Source organism: Ambystoma mexicanum, chromosome 12 (assembly GCF_040938575.1).
Source record: "Ambystoma mexicanum isolate Mex_15411 chromosome 12, UKY_AmexF1_1, whole genome shotgun sequence".
NCBI classification, from domain to species: domain Eukaryota; kingdom Metazoa; phylum Chordata; class Amphibia; order Caudata; family Ambystomatidae; genus Ambystoma; species Ambystoma mexicanum.
The window spans coordinates 837,687,129-837,704,910 of record NC_090936.1 but is presented as its reverse complement, the minus strand read 5'-3'; positions in this window follow the sequence as shown (position 1 = coordinate 837,704,910).

The window sequence follows — 17,782 nt, the reverse complement described above, 5'->3', positions numbered from 1 at the left end:
CAAACACATACACATGTCATGCGCACACATCAACTCAGAGTACCCAAGCAGCACCATGACAGATCACATCAAAGTCCCTGAAATTTCAATGCCACAACTTGACTACGCCAAACATCCAAACGTACATGTCTCCTCCCAAAGTGCACGATGTATTCACACATTGCAATTGTTCTCACAACATCATGCCCATCATGCATGTACCGGGCATGGGCACCAGATCCTCATCTGGCACACTTGCCGTCCAAGCACGTCTAAGCATCAAGTGACATTGCATGTGCATGGTTTGAGCAACTGTACAACAACACACACTGCAAATACCAGAACATGTCCAATCAACAGATGTCACACTTCACTCTTGGGGAGCATTGTAAGGGGACTGCATGCTGCTGTGAATTGCTGAAACACACATGCTGCATAAATAAGGGTGTAACTACAAACATGCAGACACATGCACAACACACATGCACCTTAGAGCAGTGCACAAAATGATTACTTACCAGCAGACTCCAAATTAATTCTCTAATAGCAGACCTGGGTATACAGCTCTGGGTATAACCTCACCGGGACCTGCATCTTCTTCGATAAAAACCTGCACCTGCCCACACGGTGCACCTGCACAGTTACACTGGCCTTCAGGGCACTCAAGGCCTTGGTGTGGGTCCTGGATTTGAGGTCCACAAAGTGCTTATGGATGCTCTTTGGGCAGTGGACGGCCACCCCCTGTGCGTTGATGGCTGCTGTTATATCCACCCATATCTGCTTGTATTCTTCCTTGCCATGTAGCTGGGTCAAAGAGGGCATCATGGTTCCCCAGGACCTTATCCACCAGGATGGCAACTTCTTTGGATTTGAGGTTGGCAGCCCTCTGCTTCGCTGGTGTGGGGTTTCCATTCTGGTCAGATAAAGATGGTGCAGACATGACAACACCTGAGGCACGTGTAGGTGGGCAAAGTGGTCCTGGAGATGGGCTGTGGAGCAGCGGTGGTGGAATGGAATGGTGGGAGTCCGACATGGCAGCTGAGGTGGTCACAGGGCTGGAGTCGCACAGAAAATAGCTGGTCAGCAGGCACTCCAAATGCAGTGCAGGTGGGCAGCAGGTACTCACACTGGACAGTCAACAGCAGATGACAAGGTGGGAGGCAGCACAGGGCAGGAGGAGGCAGGTAAAGTGGCATGGTGGCAGGAGAGTGGGTCTTCATTTTCTATCTATGAAGGCAGCCAAAAATAGAGTAAAGGCCCTTAGTGAGTAAGTTACGTGACATGTACAGCACGCGGCGTGCCTACATAGCTCATGGAATTGACAGGGATACATAAGAACGTGGATGCACAACACCGGTTGTGCGCTCGAAGAAACAGCGATGGGCGAGTACGTTTACACGTATTTGGGGGTGCGACACAATCCGAACCCTTCAGGTACAGCATACTGTATTTTTGCTTTTGGGGGTTACCTCTGCGCATATGCACATGTTTTTCTTTCCTGTGGTGTTGCCTATGTAATGTTTGTGTTTAGGGGTGCTACTATGTATTGTATATCACTTTTTTTCATTTTTTGGAAGCTTTCCTGGTATCACATACACAATTTTGGTGTTTAGGGGTGCCACTGCGTATCGCGTGACCCTTTTTATTTTTGGGTATATTGGAGCCTTCCTGGAACACACATTCATATTGCACATCACAGAGACTGTTCACTTCCTCATATTGACCAGGACAATATCTTGGTGTGTCTTCCATCCATCCCTTACACCTGTGAAATTATTGGAAAGTCCCCAAGAGAGAAAGGAAGCAGACAGAGTAGAGCGGGGGACCTAGTGAGGACACATATTCCCCAGCCCCATGGGGTCAGGGACTTGGTGTGGAGACATCTGCCCCAGCCCCAGGGGTTCAGGGACGTGGTTTGGAGACATCTGCCCTGGCCCCAGGAGGATGTGGCCGGCACCTGGACGCCAACGTGGACCCAGCCACACTGGAGCAACACCAACACCTAGTGCCCCTTGGGCCATGAAGGGATGCCCAGCACAGCAGGAAAAGACTCCAACCCATGACATGGCAGAGGACACTGGCCCGCAGAGGTAGAAGCACTTCATTGAGGAGGTGCTCCAGATCCTGATTGACTTCCTAACCATATGCAGGGAGCACCCATACACCCACACAAAAGATGGTGCATTGGCAGCAGGTCAGGACCAGATCAACGCCTTAGGTGTGGATATGTGCAACGATGAACAGATTCAGAAGCACTGGAATGATGTCACTCTTCGCTCCAAGCGCAAGCTCAGTGGGTTCCTGGCCTGAGGAACCCAGGAACCCAGGAACTCAATGGCAACTGGAGGGGGGCCACCATAGGAAGAGCAGCTGACACTGTATAGAGGGACCACGAGCCAATTCATCCTCCTTGAGCATGGGAGCAAGGCCTGGGAGGCCTGGAGAACTATGAGGACACATCTGGTGACTGGCCATCATTGTGCACCGTATGTTTTGGCAATCATGCATGACCCACCATATTTGTGTAATGGTATATAAATGGCTGCAGCTTTATGACATCCCTGGATAATGCATGTTTGCCGACGTTCAGACTCATGCCACATGGCCATGAGTTGCACATTCTGGGAGTATCGTGTGTTGCGGATTTCAGTGACACCTGTCGATGAGACAGTACCCATCACCAAAAGGGTACACCTCTGTTGCACTGGCAGGAAATCAGATGCCTACATATACAGTTGTCTGCTACATTCTTGTGGAATGTCACTCTGCACTGCTAGACAGGTGAATGCCATAATGTTGAACAATCGCATCTCATGCTGAGTTGCATGATTCATTTGTCAACTATCCCTGTGGGATGCCTTGTCCTGATACATATCTGAGCTGTCTGTCAACACGTCTTGAGGTGTACCCAGAGTGAAGGTGCATCAGTTCCCAGTGATGACCAGTTTCTCCTGGTCCACCGTTGCAATTAGGTCCATGAGTCCATGGAGGGGATTTAAAAAAAATATTAATTGTATTTCCCCACTCATGTGGATACTGACATGCACCCCCTCTCTCCCCCCACCCACTCCCTGTTCAAGGATGGGATTTTCTTTCTTTTGGACATGACAGGTATGGTTGGATTTTGTTTTCTTTACCCCTTGATTCGATATGGACACTTTGTTCTTGTTTTTCAATACCCCTGGCCAGGATGGTGGCATGTGTTTTTGTCACCATTTACGAAGTGGACTCTTTTTCTTTGTTTCTTTTTTTTCCCATGAGATGTGCTGTTGCCCACTCAAAGGCATGATGAGTGCAGTTGTGGACATGCAGCCATGCACAATGGTGTCAACTGTCATGGCTGCTTTGATGTCGACAGGGTGGCAGAGTGCAGGAGGGAGACAGGACACAGAGTGATGATTGCCTAGCAGTGGAGTGAAGAGAGAGAGAATGAGAGAGAGGGATAGGTGAACAGCATTGCAAGGAGGAGACTGGCTGGGGGGGATGAGGATGGATATGTCTGACATCGCAGTGGGTGAGGGCAGAGAGATGTTGTCCAACAGAGGAAGACAGACACAGTGTGGGGTTGTTTTCTTTTTACTTGTATTGAGGTGAGTGGGTCCATCTTCATGAGTTCAAGTGATACATGGTGATGGTAGGCTGGTGTGTCTATGCTTGCTGTTTTCTTGAGACAATCAGTGTGGCACTGGTTGTGGGATCATAGTTGTGAGGGAGGCTGTCACTCTAGGGCCATTGTTGGTGAGTGTCATGAGGGTGGCAGGCCCAGCAGTTTTTGTGCTGTGACACATGGTGATAGGGAGTGTTTCCATGCTCTTTTCACATGTGTCTTGCCTGCCAAGTGGCATCCCATTCAATGTTTTTTTAATAGTCGTGTCTACCCACGCAGGCAGTCCAATCTTTGGGCCTCATTCCGAGATTGAAGATAGCCATGGTGCTATTTGGGCCATGGCTGCCTCCAATACCGGGTCTGGCAAAGGTCTGGTTCAATGGGGACTTACCGGTGCATTCCCACCCTGGAGGGACCGTTAAGTCCCCATTGAACCAACCATTCTCCATTCCCATTTCAGCCCCCATAGGGCTCAATGGGAATGGGGAAGGCGCTAATTATGGGCCTGCTAATGGCAAGCCTGTCATTAGTGCCCTGGTCCCCTAATGGGACCCGTACGGGACGTGTGGTCCGACCACACGTCCCTTGCAGTTCCCGCTAAGGGACCTCGGAATTGGGCGGTAAGGGATTACTGGCACTGGTCTCCTTACCGGTGACCGGTATCCTTTAACGCCCACCTCGGAATGAGGCTATTGGTCTTTCTTCCCCTTCTGGGGGTGCTGTCGCAAGATGATTCCACACACAGAACAAACAGCATTGCTGACCATTTGGGGGATGCCATGTTCACCACAGACAAGAGGGCACACACTATTGGATGGGGTTGTCGTTTGCCATGGTGACCATGTACCCTGCATGGCACACCTGCAGATTTATTTAGTACTGTTGACAGCTGCTGTGTGCATCTTCAGTTCAAAACACAGTAGACCCAATTCAGTCCCGTCCAGGATAAGTCTGCCTTCCCTTTCACCTTTCCTGTTGTCTGCTCCCTTTTGTGTGGCAGTGTACTTGGATTCTGTTTCTCATTCCTTTCCCTTGTATGCTTGTCTCTTTCATGCCAGTTGCCTCAGTGCCCTGCCTACCAGTGTGGCAGCTGCCTCTGTGAAGAGCTGCCTTCTGCCAGATCCTGTCTTGGACTTTACATCATTGGCTCCCCTGCTAGTGTTTACTGCACTGTCCCACTGCCATGTTAATCAGGGAATGCCATATTGTGGCATTGGGAGTACTTCCAAGATGATCCTGAGTCTCCATCCTCTCGGTGGTTTCTTTTTCAGAGTCCTCTCAGTGTCATACTGACTGTGGCCGGATCCAAGTTTTCACAATGTCCCATCACCCACCATGATAATAGGTAAGTGTTACATGCTCTGTCACTGCATTGCATTTGGGGGGCAGGCAGTGTAAGTGTTGTGGTTGGGTAAGGTGCCACTGTGTGGGGTGTTCATATTGCATTGGCATGGTGATGAGTGACTCCTAAGTTCATGTTTGCATTTGTTGCATGTCACTTAGGGGGGCACATGCTGCTGCGTAATTGGGTACATGGATGTGTATTGGGTACATGGATGTGTTGCCTGCCCTCATATTGTTTTGTATTTCTCTACAGAGGCATTCTGCAGGGGAAGGTGGTTGCTGCGATTGAAAGTGAAGTTGCTGCTGTATGCATGTACAGGATACACCATCAGTATTTGGTGGTTTCCAAGCCTACAGAGGGGGGACATCCATGGATTCCAGGTTCCGATTGGTGTAGGCTCACAAGGGATAAGGTGTGAGGTGAGATGTGCATATTTCTTGCAGTGTACTTACATTTTTCAGTATCTGCAGGTCTACTTTCATGTGACTGTGTATTGTGAGCATAATTGTTGTCTGGGAATGGGTTGGCTACTCAACCTGTGCATTGTTGTGGAACACGCCTAAAGGGTCCAGGGCAGTCATCTCATGTCTTTGTTGATCACTTCCATGTTGTACTATGCCTTCCTACTTGTGGTCTCATGTGTGTATTTTCGTATCTATGTGCAGATCTGTTGTTGTTGTCGATATGATGGTGGTCGGGACTTTGTTGCTTGTGCTGTGTGCTTCTGGGTGTACTACATGGACACTGCTGGTTCAAGTTGGTATGACTGTGTTGGTGATGTGTGCACAGCCATACAGATTAGGGGTGTATTAACCTCTTTTGCTCAATTACAAATTGGCTCATGCTGAGTGGGAATGTTAATATGGAGTTCAAATGCTCCCTTTTCTCGCGACCCAGTTTTCACACTCACATCAACATGGATAGTTTTCAGCCTGTAGTGCATGTAGTCCCATAGGTGCACAATAGTATTTTGACTGGCTGATTCGAATAAGTAAACCGCTTTGATGGCCACAAATGAATAGGTGCTAAGAATTGAATGTTGCCAAGTTTATGCATTTTTCTTTTCCAACATATTTTTACGTACTTATGTAATTCTCACATTTGTGATGTGTACTTGCATTTGTTATGCCTCAAGAATCATTTTACTCCCAACTTTGCTCTGTTTGTACTTGTTGTTTCATGTATAATGAACACACACAATTTGACTCTCCCAGAGACACATTCTCAGGGTGTTGTTGTGGGCATGGAGGATAGGCATGGAGGATAGTCACTTATTCATCATTCAATGGCACCTGGAATGTGGCCTCACTGCGTGTGCTCCACCAGAGCAGGTTTTTATGTGAAGTATGATTGCACAAGCTGGATGTGTGCAGCATCTTTGGCCAATCAAGGGAAAGGGTGGTGCTTGTGGGTGCAGGTAGTGTCCCACCTGCATTTCCACTGGCACACCATGCTGTGTGATATGATACATGATATGATATGGCATTCATAACACGCCTATACACAAGTGTTTCAAGGTGCTATGAGGCAAGGGAGGGGAACAAAGGGAAGACAGACAACTAGGCCAGGTGTCATTTCAGATCGTGCAAGTGCGTGGGAAGGGGGCAGGGACAGTGCAGTACATGGGAATAGATAAAACAATTAAGAATAGATAAAACAAGTAATGGCCAGCAAGTGGCAAGTGCATGGCTAAGTGCAGACATCAGGTGTCAAGGGCTGGTAGGGGGACTGTAGGAATAAAGAAACAGTCCCCCCAAGTGCGCATGTTGCCAGGTGGGTAGTGCAGGTGTGTGACACTAGTGGGGAGGGACCTGGGCCCGAGATCTGAAGGTGTCGAGGTAGCCAGTGCAGTTTAGTTACAGCCAGGAGGTCAGCAGAGCAGAGGAAGAGAAAAAGCAGAAGCAAAGAAAAAGGTTTTGAGGTGCTTCCGGAACCGGAGATGGTTCTCCTCAAGTTTAAGAGAGGCAGAGAGGCTGTTCCAGAGGGAGGCACCAGCCGAGGAGAGAGATCTACCCCCAACTCGTTGCTTGCAGAAGCGACTGACCCTGAGGGAGTTGGAGGCAGATGAGCGAAGAGCTCGAGAAGGAAGATACTTAGGAAGAGCTCCCTGAGCTTGAGGGCAAGGACAGGTCTCGCAGTCCTGTTCTGGATGAGTTGCAGAGGGCAGAGAGTAGAAGCAGGCACGTTTACAAAAATACTGTTGCAATAGTCCAGCCTAGAGAGAACCAGGGCTCTGGAGACAGTGAGCTTCTGGGGGAAGGAGAGGAAAGGCAGAATACTTCTGAGGAGGTGCAGCTGGTAGTGTGACTTCTTGGAGATGTCAGAGATGTGAGGAGAGAAGGAGAGTGTGGAGTCAAAGATGACCCTGACGTTTTTGGCTTTGCAGGTGGGAACGGGAAGAGGACCAAAAGAGGCTGGCCAGAGAGCAGCAGGAAAGGAGGGAGCGGGTGCGCCAATGAGGAGAATCTGAGTCTTACTGGCATTAAGGCACAGGTCATTGGCAGCACACCACTCCTGGATAGCAGACAGACAGTCAGAGATGAGGGAAGGAGAGGAGGAGGTTGAGGGTAGCATGAAAATAAGCTGAGTGTCATCTGCATAGCACTGAAAGTTGGGGCGGAGAGCGACGATGCAGTAGGCAATGAGTGTCAGGTATTGGTTGAACAGCTAGGAAGAGAGGTTAGACCTGCTGGCCTTCTGTTTATTTCTATGCTCATTAGCTGAGGGTTTTTCCATATAATTGTGTGTTCTGTATTTAGTGCCCTTAGCATCCCCATGCATCTTGTTTAACTGATATTAGTGAATTTCAGAAGATGGGTCTCTAGTTACAGAAGATGGAACACTAAATGTTGTACCTCTGACAATACTGCTATTAACATTACAGGCAAATGCATGTGATTTCCTCAACAGACTCCATAAGAAACCTCAGTAAGGCTCTTGTTGAATTTTGTCTATGCTGTGGTGAGGAATGGTAGGCAAAACAATAGGCTGTATTGTGTGCCCTTTCATTTCACTTCCTATGTTTCGGTTACAAGCACGGCTTTGGTGAGTTTTTACTCCCTACATGGAATGAAATGATTTTTCAGGGAGCAAAAAAGTAATTTGCTTTGCCAATTGGGATACTTCATGCCTATTAAAATATGTTCTTTCCCCATAAAATTCCACTTGAAATCAGACAGTAATATTAGTAGAGTTCCTTCCTATGCCACTGCTCTGCGTGCTACTACTTTGAAAATATCAATGGGGCTTTGTGGATAGAAGCAGGGGGTAGTCACCCATATGTTTGTTTGCAATTTATGTTGGGCAAATGATCCTTTTTTATGGAATAACAATGGGTAGTGGTGTGCCTCTTAGCTGCAAGACTGGTTTTGAGTAAGTGATGTCACAGCTCTGTTCACAGGATAATGTAATGTGGATGGTAAGCCGAAGCACATAAATTCTCATCATATTTTGTGGTTCAGTAATGCTGATATAAATTTCATCCTTACCCAAATGATATTCTCCTGGCCATTAAATCACTTCATTATGGTGGAGGTTCCTTTTAGTTGCCATTAATCTATCTGCAAATATTGTATCCTGTCTGAATTTCTTGCCAGCCACACCACTTACGATGTGTGATATTTATTTGTTTGTAATAAAGATTTGTGTTTTTTCCAGTGGAATAAAACACGTTCTGCATTGTCTCAGAATGAGTACTTTTGCTTGGTATAGTTGCAGTTCCTTAAGCCTTAGACTGGGTGATCTCTTTATAATCACATATAAAATATATATTTTTTGTCTCTCTCTGGAAAAAGTAATGGAAATTATACCTTTTTCACTGATTTGTAAAGAGTTGCAGTCGCCACCAACTATGCATGCTCATGAAGTGGCATAACTTGTTAGTGAGTTACGCATATGAAAAATAATGTGCGCTCAAAGGCCACCCATTTCTTCATATACAGAAAAATAATTAGAGGCAACATTGTCCATGGTAGTCACAGCAAAACCAAAACAGCCCCAGGTGGTGTGCATTTGTTTTGATATTCATCTTCTCAATGTAGCCATAGGATGAGAGAGACGCATCACCCCAACGATCGACAAACTGATCATGGACCTAACATGGGCCAACATTTTCAGCAAGCTAAATCTAAGGTCGGGATACCATCAAATCCGCCTGGCCAGGGAGTCCCATTACACACATTTTTCTGTCCCATATTGGATAACAGAGTTAACACAGACTCAATTTTGGGATCACATCCGTGGCAGAAGTCTTCCAGCATGAAATCAGAAAGGTGCTACAAGATCTCCCAGGGGTCACAAACGTGAGTGACAACATTCTGGTTGACAGGAAGACCAATGAAAAACATTACTCATGACTAGTGGCTGTGCTCCAGCGGCTTGAGGGCTCAGTGCTCAACCTCCACGAGGAGAAATGTGAGTTTGGAAAATCGGCACTCTGCTTGTTCGGGCCGAAGGCAAGGCATTAAATGATAACGGAAACAGACAATGACACCTGTCTCGAGATCACAAAAGAGGCAGTGCTAACAGGGGAATGGAAAAAAAAACCTCACGCGGTGTCCCACCGCACCCCGCAACCCCAAGAGCTAATGCAAAGCCTTTTCAGCATCAAAAACAAATTGTTGGTGTCCCCTGAATGACTGATACTAAAAGGACACTGCAATGTAGTACGTGCAAGCCTGCAGGATAGAGAAATCCAGTTAGCACATCAAGGCCACGAAGGAATGGTGAAAACATAAGTAGTCCTCTAATCATGTGTGTGGGTGCCACAGATTCAACAAAAGGTCATTGCATTGGTGGAGACCTGCATGTCTTGCCAAGCAACTGGCCCACTAGGGCCCCCGAAACCCATTGCCAGCCTCCGTGTCCTCAACAATGACGGAATTCTGTCAGCATAGACTTCTGTACTATTGCAAATTAGACATATCTCCTTGTGGCAGTAGATGAGTTCAAAAGATACCCAGAAGTAGAGCCTGTGCGATCCACAGATGCAATATCAGTGACAAAAGCACTGGAAAAGTTATTTGCCATTCACGGGTTACCTTCATCCATCAAGAGTGACAACACCCACCATACGGGAGAAAACAATTCAAGGTGTTCCTCCACGACATGGGAGTATGACACTGTTGCATGATGCCATGCTGACCCCAAGCAAACGGAGATGCAGAGAGGTTCATGGCATCAATCAACAAAGTAGAACGGATAGCCAAAGACAAGAACAGGCCCTGGCTCCCAGAGCTCTACTGATTTCTCTGATTATACATGCAAACACCACAAATCTCAACCTTGATTAGCCAGGCAACACCTATGTTTGGAGTCCCCATCCAGGGAGAATTCCCCCTTCACCACACCTGGAGCCCAAAACAAGTGGATGCAGAACACATCAAGCAGTGATGACAGCAGCACAACCAAAGTGAGAGCAGAGCAAGGCAACCAACACCCAGCCAGCTACGGGTTGAAGACGCAGCCCCACGGGTTGAAACTATTATCTTCATGTGATAATAGTGTTAAACAATGGCTGCTATGTCTAGTAATATTGCTTCTGCGCAGGAAATGTCCCATGCACCGATTGGGCTTCTCCCTCAAACTGGATGGTCTTTAGCAAACAATACGCTTCTCACTGCCATTTTCCATATTGAAAGTAGTCGTTGCTTTATGATTTTATGACTCCCTCATTCAATGCTCAGGATCAATTTAATATAGATATGTGCCACTTATATTGGGAATTGGACTTAATGTTGCTCTAATAACTAGAGTTGTTCTGTATTCAGACATACAATATTAGATTAAGGCACTGGTTCATGGAATTAATTGCGCAGTAAATCGGGACACTGTGCACCAAACCATGTGCAAAACCCTGTTCGTCGATTCATGGAATCGAGTGCACAGGAAAAATCAGCACCCTGCAGGGCTTTTGTACAGGTCCAGCATGTCCATGCATGCAGCAGATTGCATTGTGCGAGACACCTCGCAGAGCATAGGTGAACATGCAGAATGTGGAAGAACAAGGAATATTGTGGGCATTCTGAAGGATGGCACGCATGAAGTGTTTGCATGCCCACAAATGTGCAGGTAAAATCATAACAAGAGGGTCCCTACTGCTATAAACAAAATTTGCAATAGATTCAATCACAGATTATTTCTCAAGGTGTACCAAAACGGTATCACTCGTTTTAGGGTTCTCTGAAAACAATCAGGGCAAGTTTGTAAAAGAATTCTTTTGTGTTTATTTCACAAGGAGAAATTAAATGAATTAAGCATGAACGGTTTATCAACAATAAAAAACATAATACAAAAAACAAACAGATGCGAACACAAATGATTTCATGGTGTGAGAATATTAGTAAAAAACGAACTATAATAAAGAAAACACACAGAAGTTCAATTATCAATTTGTTTGAATTGAAGAGAAAGTAAACAGAAAATTCAATTATCAATTTGTTTGCACAAAAGGGAGATGCTAGTGGAAACTAGATACATGGACTGCCAATAGTAGAAAATGGCCTAGTCATAAGCCAATAAACATGAGTTTTGTAATTTCCTTGAATGAAATGGCAAAGTCCAAATTTGTTCTGTTTCCTGTATTCCAAAGACAGGTCTGCTTTCGTGTACGTGTCACAAAATACTGAACTAAGAAAGTTCAAATTGACATCATCAAACAACGTTTCGGCGAAAGTGCCACCTGTCTGGCCATGAGTTCCAAAACATAGTAAAAGATTGCCTTCCTCAGGGCGAGATACCTCACAACAACTGGACCCTGTGGGGAAGCAGACATGGGAAGAGTAAATAAAACATGATAGGGACAATCCCCTTTCATGAAAAAAATTTCCCTGATTGCTCTAAGAGAAAAAAAGGGAATTACCTAATAGGTTAGTTGGCTGTGGATGAAATGGAAAAGGCCAGGCGCGTTGGGGGCTGGGAAGCCCAGTGGTGGGCGCCTGGAAGAGAGGACCTCTACAAAATGAAAATAGAGGCAAAATGATATTGCTAAATGCATCTGCAAAACAGTCATTTTCTACAGCATACATATCAGAGGGATGTAGCTTGAATGTCTTCCATGACAAATTGTAAAACGAAACAGGCAGTGTACTGCATTCAATGTCCCTGCGGGCTCCGTTATGTCGGACAAACCTCTCGACCTGTTCATATCAGAATCTCGGAGCATCGCTGTAGAATCAGGTGCAGAACAGTATATGCACCTTTGTTCATTCACTACCTGGAACTACAACATTCCGCCAACGATATATTTTGGTGGATATTGGACGTGGTAAAAAATACCCCGAATGTTTCTCAATGTCTCCTTCAGAAGGGGGCACGATGGATTTATCGCTTTTCCACTCACATAAGCGGACTTAATGAGGACTTTATTCCAATATAAGTTACCTCTGCTTCCTTTTTCATCTTTCTGTTTTTTGCTCCATTCCCTATCAGTATGATCCCTTTTCTTAATCACAGACTGGGAATTCTACGTCCATTAATGTGTCTCTTCCATTCATTAGTTGTCTTCATTACGCATTTTCCCAGTGCTGCTTTCCCTTCTTTCGATACCTCCTTTCATCCACTGCGATTGCATGCAGCATTTTGCATTCTTTTAATTTCCTTTTATGCATGCACAGTTTGGTTAATTCCGCCCTTGAATTATATTTGGGAAGGTCTGTTGGGCTCCTTCATTGCTTTTCAGTCTCGATTCAGACGTGGTCTTTCGATTACTTACCCGTACTCTGGCTGACTCACCAGCGCCAGCCATGCTCGTTGCACTCCTCTCAGTCTGCCTGCTCATCTCTCCCGGCGATCTGCATCATGACTCAGCGTTACAGAAGCAGCCGCAGCACAGGCAGCTCAAACCCAATCCCCAGCGAATCATGTGGCTCCCTCCCGCGAACTACACCGTAACCTAGCATTACAGAAGCAGCCGATCTGCAGGCATCTTACACCCACCCATTTGATTGACGTGGAGGCACAGCCATTCCCAGCGAATCCTGTCACTTCCAGGACCAAGCTCCAATGGGACAAGGCCATATGGACCCACGCCCCTGTTGCATCCGACAGCGCACACGCGCACATATTAAAGCCCCGTTAGACCATTGCGATTAGCAGGGAAAAGGAGCTCCCGGCCAGACGCGAGTTCGGCTCTTAACCAGGTAAGACACTGTTAGTCACGGACTGTCCCACCCTGTCCCATGACTGCAGACATTGAAGCTACATCCCTCTGATATGTATGCTGTAGAAAATAACTGTTTTGCAGACGCATTTAGCAATATCATTTTGCCTCTATTGTCATTTTGTTGAGGCAGCACCCAGCGCTTCTTCCATGCAACCCTGACGTGACAATACAGCGGTCCTTGCCCTCACCCAGCACTAAAGTGATTACTGAGCTGGGTATCCTTACGGTCACCGCGCCTGAGGTCACCCCCCTTGATGGTATCCCATGGACCTCATAAACCTTTCCCGATTACCTCACCGAATGCCTCTTTGTAGGATTAATTACATTGGCTACCCTTCTGCGAGCATTCTCTTATAAAGGTAGCTTTTCTATGCGCTTTTCCTAAATTAACCTTTTCTAGCTTCACATTCTAACTCAATCTATCTCCATTTTCAGTGAGTGTTTCTCCAATGTGACCTCAATTTGGATGCAGTTATGCCGTGGATCACCCTGGGTCCACTCTTCCAGGCGCCCACCACTGGGCTTCCCAGCCCCCAACGCGCCTGGCCTTTTCCATTTCATCCACAGCCAACTAACCTATTACGTAATTCCCTTTTTTCTCTTAGAGCAATCAGGGCAAAGTTTTTTTCATGAAAGGGGATTGTCCCTATCATGTTTTCTTTACTCTTCTCATGTCTGCTTCCCCACAGGGTCCAGTTGTTGTGAGGTATCTCGCCCTGAGGAAGGCAATCTTTTACTATGTTTTGGAACTCATGGCCAGACAGGTGGCACTTTTGCCGAAATGTTGTTTGATGATGTCAATTTGAACTTTCTTAGTTCAGTATTTTGTGACACGTACACATAGGCAGACCTGTCATTGGAATACAGGAAACAGAACACATTTGGACTTTGCCATTTCATTCAAGGAAATTACATAACTCATGTTTATTGGCTTATGACTAGGCCATTTTCTACTATTGGCAGTCCATGTATCTAGTTTCCACTAGTATCTCCCTTTTGTGCAAACAAATTGATAATTGAATTTTCTGTTTGCTTTCTCTTCAATTCAAACAAATTGATAATTGAACTTCTGTGTGTTTTCTTTATTATAGTTCGTTTTTTACTAATATTCTCACACCATGAAATCATTTGTGTTTGCATCTATTTGTTTTTTGTATTATGTTTTTTATTGTTGATAAACCGTCCATGCTTAATTCATTTAATTTCTCCTTGTGAAATAAATACAAAAGAATTCTTTTACAAACTTGCCCTGATTGTTTTCAGAGTACCGTAAAAACGAGTGATACCATTTTGGTACGCCTTGAGAAATAATCTGTGATTTGAATCTATTTCAAATTTTGTTTATAGCAGTAGGGACCCTCTTGTTATAATACGATTTCCAGTCCCTTATCTTACTGCTTTTGGGACATTCCCCCCACTCTTTTGTATTTCCATATACTAGCAACTGGTTTGCTTGGGGAATCTGCTTCACAGCTCCTTTAAATAAATGAGAATTCCTGAGAACACATTTCATTTGTGCTTTCTCAGAGGTTGGATTATTTGCCCTCTCCCTCTGCTGTGGCAGTGACTTCCGTAGGTTCTTTCACAGGGTCTGCATCCTCTTTCCGGGGTCCCATTGGCCAAACAACACGGAATGGCAGAAGCACACACTTTTAGTTATTCACTCGAACAAACTGGTGAAATCATAGGAGGCCCATCAATATTTGATCAATCAGGATCCAATGCTGGAGTGGCCCAATCAACATGTTGTGATGATATACTGAAACTTGAAAAGAAGAATTTCAGGACAGAACTGCATGGACACTTTCTTTGAGAATATTTAAGAGCAGACACAATTCCGGCAGGCTTAATTGTCCGTAACGAACCCTGCGTATTTTTGACCGATAAGGAATACACGACCACTTTCAGCCACATCGCCATTAAATGCAGTAGGGACCTCATGGTCCTTACAATCACAACTGCTCAGAGACTTGGGGCCGAAATACAGAAAGAGCTAGAAAAGGAAGAAAAACCTTTTTTGGAAAATACAGCTATTTCCAATGCCCATGAACAATTACAAAAAAACAATAAAACCTTCGAAGACTTTAAGTCAACCACTCTAAGCAAAAAAACAAAGAAACTACAATTCGATATCCAGGAATTTAAAGTAGATAAAATCTTTCCATATACCACTGACGAATACATAGACGCTGCCAAAAAACAGGCTACATCTCAACCAGGGAATAAAGGCAGACGTTGGTGGGTATGCTTCTCAAATTCAAGCAGTAGCAGCTCAGACGACCAAGCGAGATGGAATAGGCAACAACAACAAGCTTTCGGGAGTTTTTTACCTCCCCAACCATTTCTACAACCACAGCCTTTTTTAGGCAGAGGTGGGCCAGGAGGCCCATTCTGGGGACAACCATGGTTCCCCCCTTACCAACAAGCACGCCGCCAATTTCGGGGACGGCGCCGTCTGAACAAGTAACTAATCAAATTGATATACCAATTTTCAATTTAGCTAAAATGGATTTAACTCCATCTCAGATTAAAGTCCTTTCGAAAGGGCTTTCATTTGTACCTTCATAACAAACAGATTGGTTTGAAACAGAACTTGAGATTCGCCGGTTTTTGAGAACAGTGCGCCTAAAAGTTTTTTTAAATAAACACGGCGAGAATGAGCCAGAACTAGACACAGGCCTACGAGTCCCTTCAACTTTTAAACCACAAGATAATGAAATCACAAATGAAATTCTGACATTTGAAAAATGTATCTTCCGAAACCTTGACAAACTCAAAACCAAGCACAAAACCATTAGACATAATCTCTCTAGACTAGAAAACCTAGCGCTGATTGAATTATCCAAAAATCCCTCTATCATTATCAAACCTGATGATAAGGGAGGAGGAATTGTAGTGATGTCTAAAACCCAATACGTATCAATGATGGATGATCTATTACAAGATGAGGTCAGCTATAAAAAAACTTAGAAAAGATCCCACACGCGACATCAGCACTGAAATCGAGAGCGTAGTACAATTTGCTCTCGACCGTAAATGGATTACAGAAAAAGAATCAAAATTTCTTATCACTAGCCAAAATCGCATTCCAACTATGTATGCGTTACCCAAAATACACAAAAATTTGGAAAACCCACCGGGGAGACCAATTGTCTCCGGTTGTGGTTCCACACTAGAACCCCTGTGTAAATTCATCGACACATTTTTGAAACCCATTAGTGTAAAAACTGAAACCTATCTTAGAGACACGACCCATACTATTACGATTTTTGAAAACCTTGAGTTTGATAGAACAACTCAAATGCTGGTGACGATGGATATTCAATCTCTATACACCAGCATACCGCAGGACCAGGCCATTGAGTGCATGCGAGAAGTTCTTCTGGAGTTTGACACCCAGGATCGAGTTCCACACAACTTCATCCTGGAACTTATGGCTATAGCCTTAAACAAGAACTACTTTGAATTTAATGGCCAATTTTTCTTACAAACAAAGGGCACGGCAATGGGGGCTGCTTTTGCACCCAATTTAGCAATACTCTTTATGTTCAAATTTGAATCTTTTCATATCCTATCCCACACCAATCCTTTTCGTTATTATATAACGAAATGGAAAAGGTACATTGAGGCTATCATCTTCATCTGGACCAGATCTAAAGCTGACTTAGCACTTTTTCACAACTGGTTGAACAGCGTGGATCCCAACATTAAATTCACTATGGAATCCAGCAACATGCAAATTGCTTTTCTAGACCTAATAATCAAAGATGAATCAGGAAAATTGATCTGTTCTCTATATCGTAAAACCACTGCCCGCAATAGTTTATTACATTATTCTAGCAACCATCCACGGCATCTCTGGGATAATTTACCATATGGACAGTTTCTCCGTATACGGAGGAACTGTTCAAATCTGCAAGATTTTTATGAAAAATCAGACAAATTGAGCAGTCGTTTAAAAGAGAGAGGCTATCTGTGACTTGAACGGTACCCTTGGTTGAGTCCCCCCTGTGCACACGCTCTCCTCACCTGAGCTTTCCGAGTCGATGGTATCTTGCAGGCCTCAACGTGCCAGGTAGTCTCTCTCCTTTTTCTGGTGCGTGGGCTTGTCACGGAGAGAAGCCACTGTGGCCGCTGGGTGAGAACAGCGGCACAGTGACCTCCTTTCCGGAATCAACCCAGAAAATACAAGGAAAAACCCGCAAGGGAAAAAAAACCCTGATAAGAGGTGTCAAGACTTGTCTCAGAATGCCAGTTGTTCACAGATGAAGAAGGAAGCGGAGGATCTCCAACACTGAGGTAGTGGCCCACAAAACGTCCAAGTCCAATGGTAGTACTAGGCCATAAGAGCAGGCGGAGAAGGTAGCAACTGACGGCTGAGGCGGAGGTAGCAAATCTTCCAAGAAAGCACTGCGGGTAAGCACGGGAGAAAACCCCACGCTGTCTGGACCCAAAAGAGCAAGGGAAGAAAGAGGGTGAGAGAGAGACAGAGAGAGAGAGAGAGAGAGAGAGAGAGAGAAAGAGAAAGAGAGAGAGAGAGAAACCGACCGCTGGAGAAAAAGGCACAGCTAGCGCCGCCCAGGGAAGGCGGCGGAGAGAAACGGAAAACGAAAGTGCGGTGTTCCGGGGACAGGAACACCGGAGAAAGTAACCACAGAGAAAACTCCTCAGTAATTCCAAAGCGGGGTGC